Genomic DNA, 19,493 nt, shown 5'->3' with positions numbered 1-19,493 from the left:
TGCTCCTGATTAGGTCATTTTCAGGATTTAGATATAATGTTTGTTTTAATCTATGGAAGGGATAGGGATCCTATGGCTTGGGAGTTGTATTTGGCTCTTTTGATCTAAGTACTGTTTAATGTCTAAGTACTGTTTAATATCTGAGTACTGTTTAATATCGAAGTACTGTTTAATGTCGAATTACTGTTTAATATCGAAGTACTGTTTAATATCGAAGTACAGTTTAATATCAAAGTACTGTTTAATATCAAAGTACTGTCTAATATCCAAGTACTCTTTAATATCTGAGTACTCTTTAATATCTGAGTACTCTTTAATATCTAAGTACTGTTTAATATCTAAGTACTGTTTAATATCTAAGTACTGTTTAATATCGGAGTACTGTTTAATATCCAAGTACTGTTTAATATCTAAGTACTGTTTAATATCTAAGTACAGTTTAATATTGAAGTACTGTTGAAAACAGTAGATATTTAGATATTAAATTATTTCTCATGAATATAATTTTGAAAGCTGGTTTCAGCAGTACTTAGAGATATTAAACAGTACTTAGATATTAAACAGTACTTATATATTAAACAGTACATAGATATTAAAAAGTACTGAGATATTAAACAGTACTTCGATATTAAACAGTACTTCGATATTAAACAGTACTTCGATATTAAACAGTACTTCGATATAAAACAGTACTGAGATATTAAACAGTATTTAGATATTAAACAGTACTCAGATATTAAACAGTACTCAGATATTAAACAGTACTCAGATATTAAACAGTACTCAGATATTAAAGAGTACTTCGATATTAAAGAGTACTTCGACATTAAACAGTACTTAGATATTAAACAGTACTTAGATATTAAACAAAAAAGTCTCATTTTTTTTCACCCCTCATAAGCGGTTCAGAAAAGGAATGAATTTCAATTTTCCACTGCCAATGAGATCATATACTTACAGCCAATATTTATTCTGTTCTGATTCAAAATTGAACGGCAAAGTGAACACTCCAGTGGGCTTTTGGGTTCAAGTGAGCCGTGGAATTCAGTTTAATGGCAAAAACATGAAGCTCGGAGAAGCAATCCAGGACACTTTTGTTGCCGGGAGGACTTGTCACGACGTCCTGACCCAGGCAAAGAAACATTTATATTACGTTTGAGAAGCTTTTAAGAGCCAGCTTATCCAAAAGGCTCGCACAATGCGCTGTTGCCGTGGGGACCAAAATCTCCCAGATGTCCTCTTGTAACTACGCCGGCAGATTTATGCTCCAACAGAACTTGTAAAATACTACTACCGCTCTTGCCATCTTGCGCACTATCTTAAAAACATCCAATTCTCTATTGACACATTCAAAAGATGAATATTATCATGTGACTGGTTTTACACAAAAATAATGGTTCGATAAAACGGTAACGATAATAATTGTAAGATAATTTTTGTCAATGATAATATTAAAAACGGGAAAAAAATGATCATTATAAACTGTAATTACACCAACCGGCCACCACGGAGAATGGGGGCGCTGTTGCAAACTAAACGCTAGTTCCAGCCTAACTCTCAGGGGAAGAAGAGAATGATGAGTAACGTGTTTTTAGCATGTTAGCAATATAAACTAAGACGAAGTATAAACGCAAAAGGACAATAATACTGCGAAAATAAGTGATTATGAGATGCAGGACAACACATATCCGACCCAATAAAAAATCTAGTTAATTCTCCCTGGAGTTTTGTTTCCTTTTTCTCGCATAAAAGCTTTATTGAAAATTTACTGAAAATCTAAAACTTTTTATCTTATTTTCTTGTAAATATGAGATAAATTTACTGTATCTTTTTGTGAGGCTTCAATTGATTATTTTATATATATTTCCTTTTAAACAGACACTATTGCTTTTTAGGCAATTTTATAAAAATAAAAATGCCTGTTAAAATTTTTGTAGATTTTTTTATTCCTTTACAGAGTTAACTTATCTTTATTCCACGGCAGAACAACAAAAATCTTTTTTTAAATCATCATAATTTATATTCTCTTTTCTCACAAAGTAGGATAACACAGTTACATTCATATTTGAATAAAATATAATAATTATTGTGATAATTATCGATATCCACTGACTTTTTTTTAATCATAATATCATTTTTTTGTCATATCGCCCAACATGAAAACAAATTTGGTATAAAATTAACATCGCATGCTACACAGAACACGACAAAGTCATTTTTTTTGTCCATATTTCATAAATATGGATTTATGTAACCTTTTCTAGGATGCAGACACATTTCAAGGTTACGGGCGTTTAGTAGCAATAAACATGTAAATACAGTACAACATGTCTCATAACTGTTGAAAGCTGTATGAAGGATGAGAGTATTTTATTAGCATTCTTGATGCGACATTGTGTCAATGTCGGGTCAGATCGTGCCAGCCTGTCGTCGCCTGCCTGATTGGGGTCGAACGCAATTTACAAAATGGCTGAGGGCACTTCATGTCATCGCACGCTGTGGATGAGTGGAAGACAAGTTTGGACGTATAATTATGATCCAAAGAGGTCTTTCTTGGAGAATTAGCATATGCTAAAAACACCAGGCAAGGGTGTCAGACCCAGGTTGGTTCGAGGGCCGCTTTAATGTCAACTTGATTTCATGTGAGCGGGACTATTTTAGATATAATATTTAGATTTTATTTTTTATAAATGGATTAAAAGAACTGGATTAAAAGCCCTGAATGTTCCGTTTTTTATAGATCTAAAACAATGTTTAGCTCTTTTTTGGTTTAGATTTTACCAAATTATTTTTGAACTAAAAACAGAAAAAAATGATTAAAAAATGACAATTATTGATTTAAATAAGAGGGAAAATCAGGAAATTTAATATAAATCGGATCGTTTTAGATATAATATTTAGATTTATTTTTTTATAAATGGATTAAAAGAACTGGATTAAAAGCCCTGAATATTCAATTTTTTATAGATCTAAAACAATGTTTATTTTAGGTTTTTTTATATATATTTTTAGATTTCACAAAATTATTATTAAACTAAAAACACAGAAAAAATGATTTAAAAATGACAATTATTAATTTAAAAGGTGGAAAATCAGGAAATTTTATATAAATGATGAAACAGAGCTACTGATATTGGCTTCCTCGTGACGGCGCCATTTAGGAAAATAAATAATAATAATAAAAAATAAAAAATTGGACATGTCGGCGGGCTGGATTAAAGAGCCAAAGAGGCCAGATTCAGCCCGCGGGCCGTAGTTTGCCTATGCCTGCGCTAACACCATAGCTTCAATTCTCCCCACCACAAAAATCGTAATAACTAGTAAAGGTCGGGGGTGGCCACCGCTCTATCCACTAACCTCAAAGTGGTACTCGGTAGTAAAAAAATTAAAATAAATGAAAAATAAGCAGACTTATCTGAGATATAAACTTTCCTTGTTCCATCCTACGTTTTTTTTCTCCAAAAGACAAACAAGTGAAATCATCCGAGACGGGAATCATCACCTCCAATATCATGCCGGAGTACCAGAATATAAATTTTAATAGCACGGTCAAATGAAAGAGGGGGTGCCGGAGAGGGGGTGCTGAGTTACTGCGAAAACTAGGAAGGGTAATAAATACAATACTGCTGTACACATAGAGCTAGCGACCATGTACTTTATTCTGTCTTTGGGAATATTTCTAAATAAGGACAAGTGATCTATCAGAATTGCAATAAAGGGAGGGATTTTTTTGCCATATAATTGTCTAAGAAATGTCACAAAAGGGTCCTCAACGGTAGGTTAGCAAGATAATTTGAATTCCATGGCAGAACAATGCAACAATGTATTATAATTAGTGGATGTGGACACCATACATTTTATTCATGGGTTTTAGCACTTTAAGTCGTTTTAAATCAAAATGTTGGCCAGCCGGCCAGATGACAACCAGGAGGTACTACAACGTAAAATGTGCTAGCTAATAACTAATCATGACTAGGAAGCATAAACATGTCGTGTAGAGTGAGCAGCGTTTTAAGAGTTCTGCTCTAAAATCTGCCAAATTAAAGGCCGCTTTAACATTAACTTGATTTCATGTGGGTTGGACTATTTTAGATCTAATATTTAGATTATTTTTTTATAAATGGATTAAAAGAACTGGATTAAAAACCCTGAATATTCTGGTTTTTATAGATCTAAAACAATGTTTATCTTAAGTTTTTTTAATATATTTTTAGATTTTACAAAATGATTTTTGAACTAAAAACACAAAAAAAATGATTTAAAAAAATAAATGGATTAAAAGAACTGGATTAAAAGCCCTGAATATTCCGTTTTTTTATAGATCTAAAACAATGTTTATCTTAAGTTTTTTTTAATATATTTTTAGATTTTACAAAATGATTTTTGAACTAAAAACACAAAAAAAAAATGATTTTTTAAAAATAAATGGATTAAAAGAACTGAATTAAAAGCCCTGAATATTCTGGTTTTTATAGATCTAAAACAATGTTTATTTTAACTTTTTTTTTAAATATATTTCTAGATTTTACAAAATGATTTTTGAACTAAAAAAACAAAAAATGGATTAAAAAAACAACAATTATTGATTGACAGATGACAACCAGGAGCTACAACGTAAAATGTACTAGCTCTAAAACCTACCAAATTGTTATACAGTCTTACCTCGATTATCACGACTTTTTTCTGTTATTAATGATTAAAAAAATGTTTTTAGACTTCTTAAGAATGTGAAAATCCACATTAAAATTTGCTAGTAAGACTCAGCACTGGAAAAAAAAAAACTATTTAATATATTGGTGACCCTACTTTGCAATTTTTCAATTATCGCGGCCATGTTTGGTCTACATTACCCGCGATATTCGAGGGATTACTGGAGTAAATTAGCATCAAAATACTCCAACAAGTGAAAAAACCCAGGCAAAGTACACAAAAATCAGGATTGAACCCTCGACCCTAGAAGAGTGAGGACGATGCACTAACCACTCATCCAATATGCTGCTTGTTAAACTCATATAAAATTAATTTGTGCCATTGCCCCTGTGTACTCAGGTCTGCGTGTGCACCTGCCTGACGAAAATATAATTTGACCGATGATTATGGGATTTGACAAGAGATATGAGTGCATGGATATTGGTGATGACAGCTCAGTGTCAGAGGAATGCAGCTTGGATGCTTTGGCGTCTGCCTTAAGCCGTCTCGGGGTCGCCTCGGGTTGCCGGGCGGAAATCAAATGTGAAGTGCATGTAAAAAGGCTCAGTTTGTTTTTGCTGTTTGTCATAAGTTTTCCATCGTTGAGAATATATTCAATAATAATTATTATGGCGGTTTTAAGGAGAGTATTTCTGGAGTGTGATGACTTTGTATTTTAATTGGACGGGTAGAAAATGTACTGACACAGGTGGCGTGCGTCACAGTTCATGATGACCTATTAATGACTGTCATTGGTTGCTCTTAACTCTACGATGCCATCAATGTGGGCATCTTAAGACTAAAAAAATCTAGAAAATCTAGAAATGTATTTTTTTAAATGTTTTAATTGGACGTGAAGAAGATCTATTGACACAGCTGGCGTGCATCCTAGTTCATGACCATCATTGGTTGCTCTTAACTCTAGAATGCCATTATGTGACAGGTCAAGATTTTAAAAAAATCTAGAAAATCTAGAAATTATTTTTTTTAATTGGACGGGAAGAATATGTATAGACACAGGTCATTGGTTCCTCTTAACTCTAGAATTCCATCAATGTGGCAACTCAAGACTAAAAAAAATCTAGAAAAGTCTAAAAATTAATTTTTTTTCTTGAACGGGAAGACAATCTATTGACATAGGTGGCGTGAATCACAGTTTATGACTGTCATAGGTTCCCTCAAACTCTAGAATGCCATCAATGTGGCAACTCAAGACTAAAAAACAATCTAGAAATTATTATTTTTTAATTGGACGGGATGAATATGTATTGACACAGGTGGCGTGCATCACAGTTCGTGAGCGCTATTGGTTCCTCTTAACTTTATGATGCCATCAACTCAAGACAAAAAAAATCTGGAAAAGCTGGAAAAATCTAGAAATTCATTTGTTGAAATAGGACGGGAAGAAAATATATTGACACAGGTGGCGTACATCACAGATCATGACCGTCATAGATTCCTCTTAACTCTAGAATGCCATCCATGTGGCAGGTCAATACAAAAAAATCCAGAAAAATCTAGAAATTCATTTTTTTTAATTGGATGTGAATAAAATGTATCGACAAAGGTGGCGTGTGTCACAGTTCATGACCGTCATTGGTCCCTCTTAACTCTAGAATGCCATCATGTGGCAGGTCAACACTTGAAAAAAATCTAGAAAAATCTAGAAATTATTTTTTTTATTGGACGGAAAGAAAATATATTGACACAGGTGGCATGCATCACAGTTCATGACTGTCATTTGTTCCTCCTAACTCTAGAATACCATCAATGTGGCAGCTCAAGACTAAAAAAAAAATCTAGAAAAATCTAGAAATTCATTTTTTTAATTGGACAAGAAGAAAATGTAAAGAAACAGGTCATTGGTTCCCCTTAACTCTAGAATACCCCCAATATGGCAACTCAAGACTCCAAAAAAATCTAGAAAAATCAAAAAGTTCAAAAGTGTCATGAAGTACTCACCGCTGTCCTCGATGCCAGCAGCCAATGGCGTAGGGGTCACTCGTTAGTTCACAAAACGTCATCTTCTCTCACGCACGTGGGCGGACAAAATGAATCCGACGTTGGATGCGTTGACCGAAGGGTCAAAGTAGAGGACAGCTGCCAATCGGGATTTCCTTTGAGATGAGTGTCTTGTGGAGCGGCAATCTATTCCAGGAAGTGGATGAGTTTGCTGTGCAGGCATTCACAAATAGCAAAGGTCTTGCGTGGGTGGATTGTTAGCAGGGTAATCAGGGCAGAGGTGCACACGCACCTGCGCCACTCGCTTGATAATTGAGGCTGGGAGACAAATGTCAGGAAATGTTGCTTCAAATTGGAGGAACAGACTTGAAACTCAAGTCACAAAGCACAATTGACTTTGTGGTGGCTGGGTTTTTTTTCCCCCCAATAACTCAATTGTAGTCAAACTGAAAATGAGATTAAGCTTAAAATGCATTAAGCTCTTATCTCAAGACATTACTGTACTCAGTTTGACCAAAAAAATATATTACATTGATATACAAAGAAGTAATTTGACATAAGAACTCGGTCCTGGACCACATTAAGCTCTTATCTCAAGACATTACTGTACTCAGTTTGACCAAAAAAGTGCATTACATTGATATCCAAAGAAGTAATTTGACATAAGAGCTCGGTCCTGGACCACATTAAGCTCTTATTTCAAGACATTACTGTACTCAGTTTGACCAAAAAAGTGCATTAGATTGATATCCAAAGAAGTAATTTGACATAAGAGCTCGGTCCTGGACCACATTAAGCTCTTATTTCAAGACATTACTGTACTCAGTTTGACCAAAAAAGTGCATTACATTGATATACAAAGAAGTAATTTGACATAAGAGCTCGGTCCCGGACCGCATTAAGCTCTTATCTCAAGACATTACTGTACTGCGTTTGATAAAAAAGCACCCTTAAGAAACATACAATTTTGTACCTGAACTGGAAGTTTCTGGCTCATTGGTCACGCTCAATTTTCAGCTGTGAACGAATCCTGGTCAGTACCTTCAAAAAAAAAAAAAAAACCCAAGTGGAAGTTGTAAGTATTGCAATTAGGAAACGAGAGAAAGAAGAAGAAAAATCCCTTCTATTATATTCTTGGAATCAGCAAGCATTCAAATCATAACAACGGCTCGGCGTCTCGTTTCTTCAGCTTGTCGGAATTTCAGAGCGTTTCCATGGCAACCACACAGCTCTTAAACCAGCTGTCCAAATGGAGATAACGGCGTGTAGAGTTGTGAAGGACTTGGGTCCACATTTCACAATGGTGGAAAAAAACAGTGTCCCAAATGTCATTCTTTTAAAAAAAAATCCTATTCTACTATTTTAATGTGATAAAAACCCCTCGTTTAGTGTTTTTGTTTAGAATAGCCTTTTCAAATAAACCCTTATTCCTCTTGAATGCTTTTTATCCGCAATTATATTCATAATTCTTATCATTATGTAGTTCACGTTTGCCTTAAAACATAAACAAAATGTCGCCTATTTGGCAGCTGGTGCGAAATTTTTCTGTCACCATGACATCTTGGCTAATGAAGAAACAGCTTGTATTTACAAGACACTTTAAAAAAAATACATATACATGAAGTACAACCTTGTCAACATGTCAATATTTTACACAGTTGCCATTTTTATTTTTTATACAGTCCATTACTCTAAATTTACTCACGTATAACCCACAAAAAAATCAAACCCAAGCCCTGATATTATATGATATACATATAAAAATCATCCAAGCAGGGCTAACAAACCCTTCTATGCACGAAAGGGTTACTATGACAACCATAACATGGAAAGGAGTTCCCTAGTTACTCCCTTGACTTGAAAGAAAAAAGGTTTTTTCTTTATTCTATCTTCTCATTTGAGAATAAAATGGCCGATGCGACTGCCTCTGTGGCGCAATCGGTTAGCGCGTTCGGCTGTTAACCGAAAGGTTGGTGGTTCAAGCCCACCCAGGGACGATAAATATGTTTTTTGGGGGTTTTCATTGAAATTCTGTTGTTCCTTATAGCATACATAGGACATAAATAATTATGCATTCTTACACTCTCTGGTCATTTTCTGTTAGCTAAAAGCATCCTAGCTATATGAACTTTTTAAATTTTTATTACTTTAGGGTATCGGGAACTTTTTTGATGAAAAGAGCCAAAGAAATTCATATTTTTTAAATGGTAGTTCTTGAAAGACATGCTCCGAATTTAAAAGTCAACATACATGAAAATATGTGCCTTTTTTTAGTCACTTCACCACTTTTAAAGTACAAAAAAAGTATTTGAATTCTATTGACAACATAGTTACGTTGTTGCTAATCAATGAGTATCAATGAGAAAATCCATGCAAAAGAGTGTAATGGGAAAAATATATTACATATATTGCCATAATACCAACATAATGCTCTTATTCCTGCGCTTTTTCACCACTAGTCTCCATAGTTGACCTCACAGGTTAGTGGAGAGCCATATGCACCCATCAAAAGAGCCATATGTGGCTCCTGAGCCATAGGTTCCCTACTCCTGGTCTAGGGTAGGGGTTGATCCACGTTTTCAAGGTCGAGTTACAGGTGCAATTGTTGTTATTTTCCAATTAACCTTGGGAATTTTTATCTTTTTCATGATCTTTTCATGTCTCTGTGGCGCAATCGGTTAGCGCGTTCGGCTGTTAACCGAAAGGTTGGTGGTTCAAGCCCACCCAGGGACGACAATGGTCTTTTCCAATTTAGTAGCAATAAAAGCAGACATTTATTTACATTTATTTGACTTCTGCTATGCCTGAAAACTAAAGTAAGTAAATTTGAAATACCTTATTTACTCGCATATAAGCCGCACCCTTAAAATGGTTGAATTTTACAATTTCTCGCGTATAAGCCGCCACCTAAGTCACAATTTTCCCCTTCATATTCATGGTTTTAATGAGTACATTTTTTTTACTTTGAAGGGAATGGAATTTAGTCTTTTTATGCGCATATAAGCCGTACCCTCGATTCAGTCATCATTTTTTTTGGCCAACAAATGCGGCTTATATGCGAGTAAATACGGTATGTGTGTTATTACACCCTCAACTCTTTAACAAACACAAGACTTTGAATTTTTGAGTCACTAAAAACCACGAAAAACATGTAATTTACCGGCTAATACAACATAATTTTTGATTAAAGAAAAAAAAGTGAATTAATGACGGATAATACCTCATCAGTGACATTTGCAGAACATTTTTTATGGAGCCTCATTCATTATCTGCTCAATTTCTCCCTTTTTAGCACCTCATCAGCCAAAGTAATTTAGCTTCAGGGCTTTTTTTAATGTATTCCATGCTCAACTTGGGTTGTCACGTCTTTTTGTGATTGAAATTAACATCATTATCTAAGTGTAGGCTTTAATTAAGACAATATATTGACTTGGAATAACTTTATACCGTTCATATTGTGCACCTTATTTGGTATTCTATGTCATTTTGGCAGGCGAGTTACTATCTGTCTGACCTTTAACTGGTGGGAGAATTAACTTATCCACTAGACGCATTTAAATGTCGGCCACATCATTAATATGCTGATTTTATGCATTTGAGATATCATGGCTGTTACAATAAGCAAGTACTTTTCAAAATTAATAAATTACTGACTTTAGCATGATGGTATTAAAGCATTAGCTTCCTGGGAAAGCTTCCAAAATACCATAAAAAACAAGTTATGCTATGATATGAAGTATCTATAATGGCAGTACATTACAAGGTGTGTACTCATGTCTCTGTGGCGCAATTGGTTAGCGCGTTCGGCTGTTAACCGAAAGGTTGGTGGTTCAAGCCCACCCAGGGACGAAGGATATATTTTTTAGAGGTTTGAATTTAAATTCTGTGTTGCCTGAAAAACACGCATAGGACAGAAATAATTATACATTCTTACACTCTGTCTTTTAGTCATTGGGTGTTTACTTAAAGCGTCCTAGCAATATTAGCTTTTTTATTTTTTATGACTCTAGGGTAGGGGTTGATCCACCCGTTTTGTTCCACGTTTCTAAGGTCGAGTTACAAGTGCAGTTTTTGTTTTTTTTCCCAATTGACCTGGGCTATAAATATCTTTTCCTCACACTCTTCATGTCTCTGTGGCGCAATCGGTTAGCGCGTTCGGCTGTTAACCGAAAGGTTGGTGGTTCAAGCCCACCCAGGGACGTAGAATGCATTTTTTGGAGGTTTGAATTAAATTCTGTATTGCCTGGATAGCATATATAGGACAAAAATTCTGTATTGCCTGGATAGCATATATAGGACAAAAATTCTGTATTGCCTTAAACATACATAAAACAGAAACAAAGTAACCATTCTTACAGTCTGTCTTCGAATTGGGTTTTAACTGAAAGTGACCTATCTATATTATTTTTTATGACTCTAGGGTAGGGGTTGATCCACCTGTTTTGTCCCACGTTTCCAAGTTCGAGTTACAAGTGTAGTTTTTTTCCCAATTGCCCTGAGCTATAAATATCTGTTCCTAGTGTGCTACATGTTTCTGTGGCGCAATCGGTTAGCGCGTTCGGCTGTTAACCGAAAGGTTGGTGGTTCAAGCCCACCCAGGGACGGGAGTAGTTTTTTTCAATTTAGTAGCAATAAAAGCAGACATTAATTTCCATTCCCAAAACAATGTTATTTGACTTCTGCTACGATGAAAGCTTGCTGATTGTAAATTCAATTACCGTATTTACTCGCATATAAGCCGCACCCTAAAAAACGTTGAATTTTACAATTTCTCGCGTATAAGCCGCCCCCTGAATCACAATTTTTACTTCTGTATTCATGGTTTTTTAATAGATTTTCAATTGGAAGTTGAAAAACAGATTGACAAAAAAAATTGTCCGGGCATATAAGTGAGTCAAAAGATCTCCACTTGGTGGGTTACTACTAGACTCAATGGCATATGGAACAAGGCATTGTGGGAGAATGCATTTTCCAAGCTAGATTTTACATCTAGATTTTAATTGTGTTGCCATCTAATCGTCTTGGAATCCTTGCTTATCCGTCCAAGTCTGATGTAAACTGTCATTTCCTCCCGCTACAGCGATTGTATCACCCTGTCTGGCATGGTTAATGTTCAGTCGGCCTGTTCAAGCATGAATTGCTGGACTCTGGAACCTTCCTTCTTGTCCCGGTTAAATTCTTCATGAGGATTCCCGTTGTCATTGTAGAATGATCACGATCCAATTCAAACACCTCAGCAGTTGCTTAGGAACTGCTATTGCCAGGTTTTTTTCGCGAGTACAATAGCATTTTTTTTCCATCCATTTTTGGTGTTTTTTTAAATGACATTTCAATATTTCCTAATACCTTTCTTTTGACTTGACTTTGTACTTTATACTTGAATGATGAGTGATGAGTATGTTAATACTTGAGTCCTTTTTGTCTGTTTATGTTTCATATGTACTGTTAACGGATGCACTTTTTTATATGTATCATATCTTCTGTTTTGGCCCCGCCCATCTGTCAAATCTTTACAGTCAATGTGGCCCGGTGCTAGACCTAGATTTTGGACCCCCCTATCAAAATCACATTTATGCTCAAAATAGCCCAAAACAATTATATATTTAAAAAAAAAACTCTTTAGAGAAAACCCCAAAACAAATGGAGTCTATTTCAATCTCATCTTTCAACACACTGACTAGTGATTCCAACCTTATATCAAAGAATGAATAAATCACCCTCTCAGTTTGACATTAGGGAAAGATACCCGATAATCTTATTGTTGCCCACTGAGTATTCCCTTGACATTTCGCAAAGAGTCAAAACATCCATTTTCTGATGAAGCAGCTCATTGAGATTGTAATCTTCTGTGTACTTGACATGAATAAAATGCTATTAACCTACCTTGAAATTCAAGTTACAAACAAGTAATCCATAAAAAAATCCAAAAAAATTACTTAATTAAAATATTTGTATTTAACTGGTCACTTCAGAGTTTGAAATATTCCCAATTTTATTTGAGGGTATTCACTACATATACTTTATTTATTGCCTTGTTTTCCACTACACATTTTTATAATGTTCTATATTTTTTGTTATGGCATCACACCTTGTGTTTGAATGCGCTCTCACTTAATAACAAGTGACAAAAAGAGATGAGATCTAGGGGTCACAGTAAGAAATACCATGGTATGACCCACCTAAAAATAATGTACATTATTATACTTTCCCAGCTGAGCCCTGCTGCCATTATATCAAGCACAGAGTTGCTGTTATTAGAACAACCAGAATGGGGTTTTCCACTAACTTTACACATCAAAGCTTTGTTTATGCATCTTTGGGGGCTGCTAGTGTATTTCGTATGTAAATGACATCATCATTTGAAGACTAACTCCATTTAACTCATGAATCCGACTCATTTTGAAGGAATTGAAAACTAGGAGATGCTATTCAATAAAATTCTCCTTAAAAATATATATATTTTTGTTTTGGCTAAACTCACGTCACATTTTTATTTACAATTGCACTGTACTTAGATAGAAAAGTAATCTGGCTATATATGCACTGTTCCCAATATACTTAGTTTACATGAGCAATACTGGCCTCTAGCGGTCAAAAAGTAATATCACGTTGAGTCTACGTGCCACGGTGCCGGTCAAAATTTTTATTTGTTGTTTCGGGGATAACTCTTACACATTAATCGTATTAATTACATATTCAAATTTCTCATCATTACATATTCCGATTTTAATAGATGAAGGAACATATTCCTATGTTTACCCAAGTGACGCTCCAGGCAATGCATTGTGGGTATAGCTATTGTTCAAATGAATGGGCGATCAGAATCACTGAATTGAACTAGGGTTAGTTATTTTTAACATTGTGATTAGTCTCCGTAGAGACCGTCAAAAATTGCCGTAGCCGACTATATTTCAAGTCGTCATGGCGGGGTATTGGGTAAAGTTTTCAACTAGCAATAATCGCGCCTCGGATAGACCTCATAGGCTACGATACTGCCACTGCGCAAAGCTAACCAGGAAGCGATCTGGCTAATCTGATGACTATCAACGACACTGTCCACAGTGACGGTCCACATGAAGTATACAAATACAAATGTTTCAGACCATTCACATTTCTTGAATACTCAGGTTGTTAGGTATCTGATCATGTCTTCCGAATGTTTAGGAACAGTCGGAAAGCATTTATTTAGTAATTGACTTGATCGGTGAGAATTCAGGTATGAAAAGTCCCTGTTTGTAGAGGGTAAATAAAACCTGATGACGTCAATTAAAACTTTAGATTTTGTTATAAAATGCATGTATTGATTTAAACAGAAAGATTAGTCTCCGTAGAGACCTCCAAAAATTGCCATAGCCGACTATATTTCAAGTCGTCAAGGCGGGGTATTGGGTAAAGTTTTCAACTAGCAATAATCGCGTCTCGGATAAACCTCATGGACTACGATACTGCCACTGCGCAAAGCTATCGATAGTCAGGTTGACTAACCTGGTCATCATTGAGTATACATTCCACGGTGACGGTCATAATAAAGGAAATCGAAACATCCAAGTGATCAATCTGTGGTTTATTGTGTTGTCAGATTAATTGAATAATGACACCTGATATGATAACACCCGCAGAATATTAGAGAATTTTAAATAAGTCATACTTTTAGTTTTAATATACAATTTGATGACCATTACGAACTACATCGCAGGTAGCAAAGGTACTTAAGGGATATTGAATTAATTTGACCAAAAAGTTAGTCTCCGTAGAGACCGTCAAAAATTGCCGTAGCCGACTATATTTCAAGTCGTCATGGCGGGGTATTGGGTAAAGTTTTCAACTAGCAATAATCGCGCCTCGGATAAACCTCATAGGCTACGATACTGCCACTGCGCAAAGCTAACGACATCATCCATTGACTAACGTGGTCATCATTGAGTATACCATTCACAGTAACGGTCATAAAGAAGAAAATCGAAAAATCGAGTGGCCAAGCTGTGGTTTATTCCATTTTCATATTAGTCGCATTACTTGAATACCCAGATTGCATTACATCTGATAACTTTTATAATGAAAAAATACAACGACCGCAAAGCATCTTGGGAATATAACAATAGCTGCATTATCATTCATGAACAGCATGAGCGCTGTGCTGGCATGTATTTATCTTATAAAACGAGATATGCCTCTATTAAACTCTTATTTGAATTTAGTCATTCAGTGCATTATTTGTGATTTGTATTTTAACATAATAATTAGTCTCCGTAGAGACCGTCAAAAATTGCCATAGCCGACTGTATTTCAAGTCGTCAAGGCGGGGTATTGGGTAAAGTTTTCAACTAGCAATAATCGCGCCTCGGATAAACCTCATAGGCTACGATACTGCCACTGCGCAAAGCTGTCGATATTACGCAAGCGTCAATCGGATCATTCCCCGTCCAACGTCCCATAGTTGCGGTTGCCCAAGAAAAATTGAGGACCATTTTATAGAATTTAGATAGCAATAATTCGTTGATAACAGAACAATTTAGCTCTAATCATACTGATTAACAACTAATTTAAAATTATATTTTCATTTTTTAAATCGGCTGTGCTTCCCGATGCATTGTGGGAATCAACCTTTCAAGAATCAACCTTCCCTTCGCGCAATACATTTATATCACTGCGAACGAGGAGTTTATATACATTGACACTTATATTGATAAAATAACTTCAAAATAATCGGTCATTTATAATTAATCACAACAAAACTCCATTCTGTGCATTCACATTTCCGTACTCAGAGTTTACGCAGGCGCATAGAATTACATACGTCATAGATCACGTGTGCATATTACGACGATTGAAATTGTAACATTTTGTGTTCGGCAATTTATGCATCAATACATTCATATGGTGACTCCGTGCATTCAAAATACATTTAAACAATAAGTACTGGTTAAATTATCATTATACTTCATTAAATTTTAACGCTTTTCCAAACATGAGTTACTTAGCGTAAGCTAACACTTGAGGTCACTGTTGACTTCGCTAAAACATTTTCCTTTCCTCTCAAATAATGCCTTAAAGTTTCTCCATATAAACCAAGATAAATTACACTTAAATCGCACTAAAAGTAAAATACCCCTCAATAAAATATCAGTATTTCAGCCGTTGAAATTCGGCGTTCTAACTCAATCCATGTGTTATGTATGCTAATGTACGAAAATGCTACTTACATTCGTTGAACTTTCTTCTTATTAAGTCTTCCCAAAATATCTTTGACGTATTCCACGCCCTATGAAAATACCAATATGCAAGATTAAAGTTATACATATTATATTCGTCGTATTTAACGTCTTTATTATTTTTAAAATGGTACTTTCGGAAGAAGAGGAAAAAAAACTACTCACCTGCCAATTTTCGCTAGTGCGTATGACGGATATTAACGTCCAGTGCTTTGTAACTACTTCCGTTTTTAATTTATTTCTATATTTTTATTATTTAAATATTACGATTTTTTTCTATATCGGTTAAGTTGTGATGTAAATGAAAAAAAAGTTGTGGTGTAATGAAAAAAATGTTTTAAAATAAAATAAATGTTTTGTTAAAAACCGTGACTCCTCCCACTCGTTTTAAAATCGATCAATGGCAAATATTTACAAATAAAGACATTTAATTTATTGTTTTTGAGCCAAGATGCACTTCAGAGCATGATTATTCTGTATGTTAAAATATATATTTTCCAATATATTTCCCAAATAATCCTTACAAGGGTAAATTGGGCAGTTATGACTAGTTCATTTTCATAGCAGCCCCATGTTAGCAATCATATGCACTTTGCACACATTGTATTGTTGTCATTCCACAAGCTCAAATGTCAGCCATGTTGATATTCCAGTCCTTTTCACTTGTTGTAGCACTTTAACAGGATGAAGCAGGTGCTCAATAGATAAGATTTGGTGTGCCAGTCCTAAAGCTGCCACATTAGTCGGAGGATTTGCCCCTGTCAAAACAGCTAGCCAATGAGGCTAGTAGGGGTGCGCTTGGATCACTTTCTCGAAAAGGTAGTTACGCAGATAAAGGGATTACACTGAGTAATCTCAAATGAATCCTGTCAGAGTGTGTTTCATCCTCACCTATAAAACCAGAATTTTGCAGTTTTTCACTCAAAGAATACATTCCAATATGATGTACGCTAACATGGACTTTAAAAAAACCAAAACAAACAATGATCATCCCCTAAAACTCTGTAAACTGACCTCATACCAATTCCTATGTTCAAATATTATTTGTTGAGAGCCATACTCACAATTGAAAATTCAAGATGTATGAAAACGCGATTTTTTAAGTCATTTTGCTACTTTTAAAGTACAAAGGTCTTGATAGCATTGTTATGCTGTTGCTAATCAATGAATATCAATGAGATCAATGAGTATCAATGAGAAAATGGATGCAGAAGAATTTTAAAGTCAAAATATATGAAAATATGTGCATTTTTGAGTCATTTTACTACATTTAAAGTACAAAAAAGTCTTTAAATTCTCTAAACACGGTCATAGGTAGCTTTGGAAGTAATACTACAGAGCGATACAATTTATTTGCAATAAAACACTCAAAATGGGAAAGAAATAATATTTGATACTAATTTCTCCAATTCTGTTCTTTTTTAAAGCAATTATCTGACAATAATTTAACAATAAATCTGATTTCCCGGCTATAACGACCCAAGAATTGAACCAGCACAAAATAATAATCCACCCGGCCAGATTTTAGTAACCACAGTAGAATTCTTGTATCATGATTTTAGCAATTAGCTGTTTGAACCGAGACTGATTTGTTTTGGGTAGAAACATAAGCTCGTTAGCGAACTCCACGGTCTGCCTTGGTGATCCAATTTAAAAGGTGGATTGGATCCCTCAATCGTGAAAATACAGAGTCTGTTTAGAAAGTGAAACCTTTATGGATTGCTGATCAGTTTTGTTTTGGTAACATGTGGTCTGTAGGTGAGCCCAAACCACTGCGCTACATCACATCAGCTAGCTTAAGGACATTATGTCGCGAGGCCACCTGGACAATACAGGCCAAGCTGGAAGAGCTCTGATTAGATTGTCTTATGAACAAAGGGTGGATAACAATGACATTTTTCTTGTCTAGAGTGACACGGGGACATCTGATAAGACAAATTTCACAGTGCCTTTTTACCACAAGGTTACTACATCAGTGGTTTTCTTACAATTGGCAGACAGGCTTTTCAACTGGCAGCCCGTGGGCCTACCCGACCTATCCGATGTCTTCATTTGGGCTGACAATCCGTCAGAGAAGATTAAGGATGGCGTGTTGGATGTCGTCCACAAGCTAGTGATGAGCTAGTTAGCAAGTTATTTGCAGTAGTTGATGACGATAAATGTTTAAGCTGTTTGATCGGCGGATGATAGTGGTTGGGCTGTATTCAGTTTTTTTTTTTTTATAGATCTAAAAGAATGTTTATTTGAGCTGTTTTTAATATAGTTTTAGATTTTACAAAATGATTTTTGAACTAAAAACACAGAAAAAATGTTTAAAAATGACAATTATTGATTTAAAAGGGGGAAAATCAGATTTAATATACATCTATACTCTTCATTTTAATTTGATCCTAGATCAGAAAGTCAGCAGTCATGATTTACTTTCCTGGGCCGCAGAAAATGATGCGGTGGGCCAGATTTGGACCCCGGGCCGCCACTTTCACACCAGTGCTCTATCTTATTTCACTAACAATTTCATTATACGCAGCTGTGTATGGGAATAGTGTTTTTTATTGATTTGATTGATTTCTTTAACAAGAAAAATGCTAAAAATATAATTAGCATCATTAGCATCACTAGCAAAATGCTACAAAACCATCAAATCTCACTACGACAAACTTCTGCAGATCTCTATTAGTTTAAAAGTAAATAACTCAAGGAAGAAAACAGATGTCACCAATTACAACAATATTCCTGAGTACTAATACTGCCTAGCATACTTCATTGTTAGCAGCATAAAATGCTAATAAGACAACAACTCCTGTTTTGGTCTTTTTCCAAAAAAATAACATGACAATAAACTAAGATAGGATGCATATTACTACTTTTACAATCCCATATAATACATATCTGTATATTTGAGCACTGATACTTTTGACAACCAAACCATTAGCATAACTAGCCAACCCACATTCTGCCTGCCATTTTTATTTTCTCATCCTAGCAATCTGTTCCCAACAAGCCCTTCACTGCCACCTTGTTTTTTTCCCACTTTCCACCATAAGCCCGTCTGTCTGTTCTCTAACTAACCGGATGTCTTCTAGTCTCACATTCCATTATGCCAGCATCCCCCTCAACATGGTTGCTAGTTCAAAACCTCATCCTATACTCCCCTTCCGCCAAATCCACACAAAAAAACATGACAGCTGGAGTTCTACTTAATAAAAAAAAACATGGCCACCAGGTCTTGCTTTTATAAATACATTTCCTCAGTGTCCCTGCTGAGTTATTCTTCGCACCTTTTCAGTATCTAGTGCGATGACAAATTCCTGGCGTCCATGAAGCACTCCATCTGTCATCAACACATTTTTGGATTCGGAAACTCGGAAGAATGTCGCACAACCTTCAGCTCCGGAATAACCAGACATAGATCTAATGATTATATGTCTATGGTGCAAGGACAAGAAAATATCTTGGCTCCGGAAAAAGTAAACAACCATCTGCACATGGGAAAAAAACCACATAGACGTTGGGAGAACAAGAAAACGCGGGAAGGCCGGCACTTGACCTTTGACCTTAGCAATGTGAGACACATTTTGAATCACATTGCCATTTCTAAGCAGCCAAAATGAGTTAGCAATCAATTAGTGC

At 35.3% G+C, this 19,493-nt stretch overlaps 1 long non-coding RNA gene and 9 other non-coding genes across 10 annotated transcripts; 5 read left to right on the top strand and 5 right to left on the bottom strand.

Annotated features, from left to right (window-relative positions):
- Positions 1-6,649: 6,649 nt before the first annotated feature.
- LOC144192209 (uncharacterized) lies at positions 6,650-15,913 on the bottom strand. The gene is made up of 3 exons (XR_013325074.1): positions 15,855-15,913; positions 7,625-7,692; positions 6,650-6,862 (listed from the first exon to the last, which is right to left on the bottom strand). It is a non-coding gene; the product is annotated as an uncharacterized LOC144192209 (long non-coding RNA).
- trnan-guu (transfer RNA asparagine (anticodon GUU)) lies at positions 8,575-8,648 on the top strand. The gene has a single exon. It is a non-coding gene; the product is annotated as a tRNA-Asn (tRNA).
- On the top strand, positions 9,311-9,384 carry trnan-guu (transfer RNA asparagine (anticodon GUU)). The gene has a single exon. It is a non-coding gene; the product is annotated as a tRNA-Asn (tRNA).
- Positions 10,427-10,500, top strand: trnan-guu (transfer RNA asparagine (anticodon GUU)). The gene has a single exon. It is a non-coding gene; the product is annotated as a tRNA-Asn (tRNA).
- On the top strand, positions 10,779-10,852 carry trnan-guu (transfer RNA asparagine (anticodon GUU)). The gene has a single exon. It is a non-coding gene; the product is annotated as a tRNA-Asn (tRNA).
- trnan-guu (transfer RNA asparagine (anticodon GUU)) lies at positions 11,182-11,255 on the top strand. Its single transcript has one exon. It is a non-coding gene; the product is annotated as a tRNA-Asn (tRNA).
- On the bottom strand, positions 13,521-13,661 carry LOC144192272 (U4 spliceosomal RNA). The gene has a single exon (XR_013325088.1). It is a non-coding gene; the product is annotated as a U4 spliceosomal RNA (small nuclear RNA).
- On the bottom strand, positions 13,974-14,114 carry LOC144192268 (U4 spliceosomal RNA). The gene has a single exon (XR_013325084.1). It is a non-coding gene; the product is annotated as a U4 spliceosomal RNA (small nuclear RNA).
- Positions 14,397-14,537, bottom strand: LOC144192270 (U4 spliceosomal RNA). The gene has a single exon (XR_013325086.1). It is a non-coding gene; the product is annotated as a U4 spliceosomal RNA (small nuclear RNA).
- On the bottom strand, positions 14,896-15,036 carry LOC144192280 (U4 spliceosomal RNA). The gene has a single exon (XR_013325096.1). It is a non-coding gene; the product is annotated as a U4 spliceosomal RNA (small nuclear RNA).
- Positions 15,914-19,493: the final 3,580 nt, after the last annotated feature.

This window comes from Stigmatopora nigra, unplaced genomic scaffold, assembly GCF_051989575.1.
Source record: "Stigmatopora nigra isolate UIUO_SnigA unplaced genomic scaffold, RoL_Snig_1.1 HiC_scaffold_25, whole genome shotgun sequence".
Taxonomy (NCBI): Eukaryota; Metazoa; Chordata; class Actinopteri; order Syngnathiformes; family Syngnathidae; genus Stigmatopora; species Stigmatopora nigra.
Note: the sequence above shows the minus strand (reverse complement) of the source record. Positions and strands in the feature narration are given on the sequence as shown.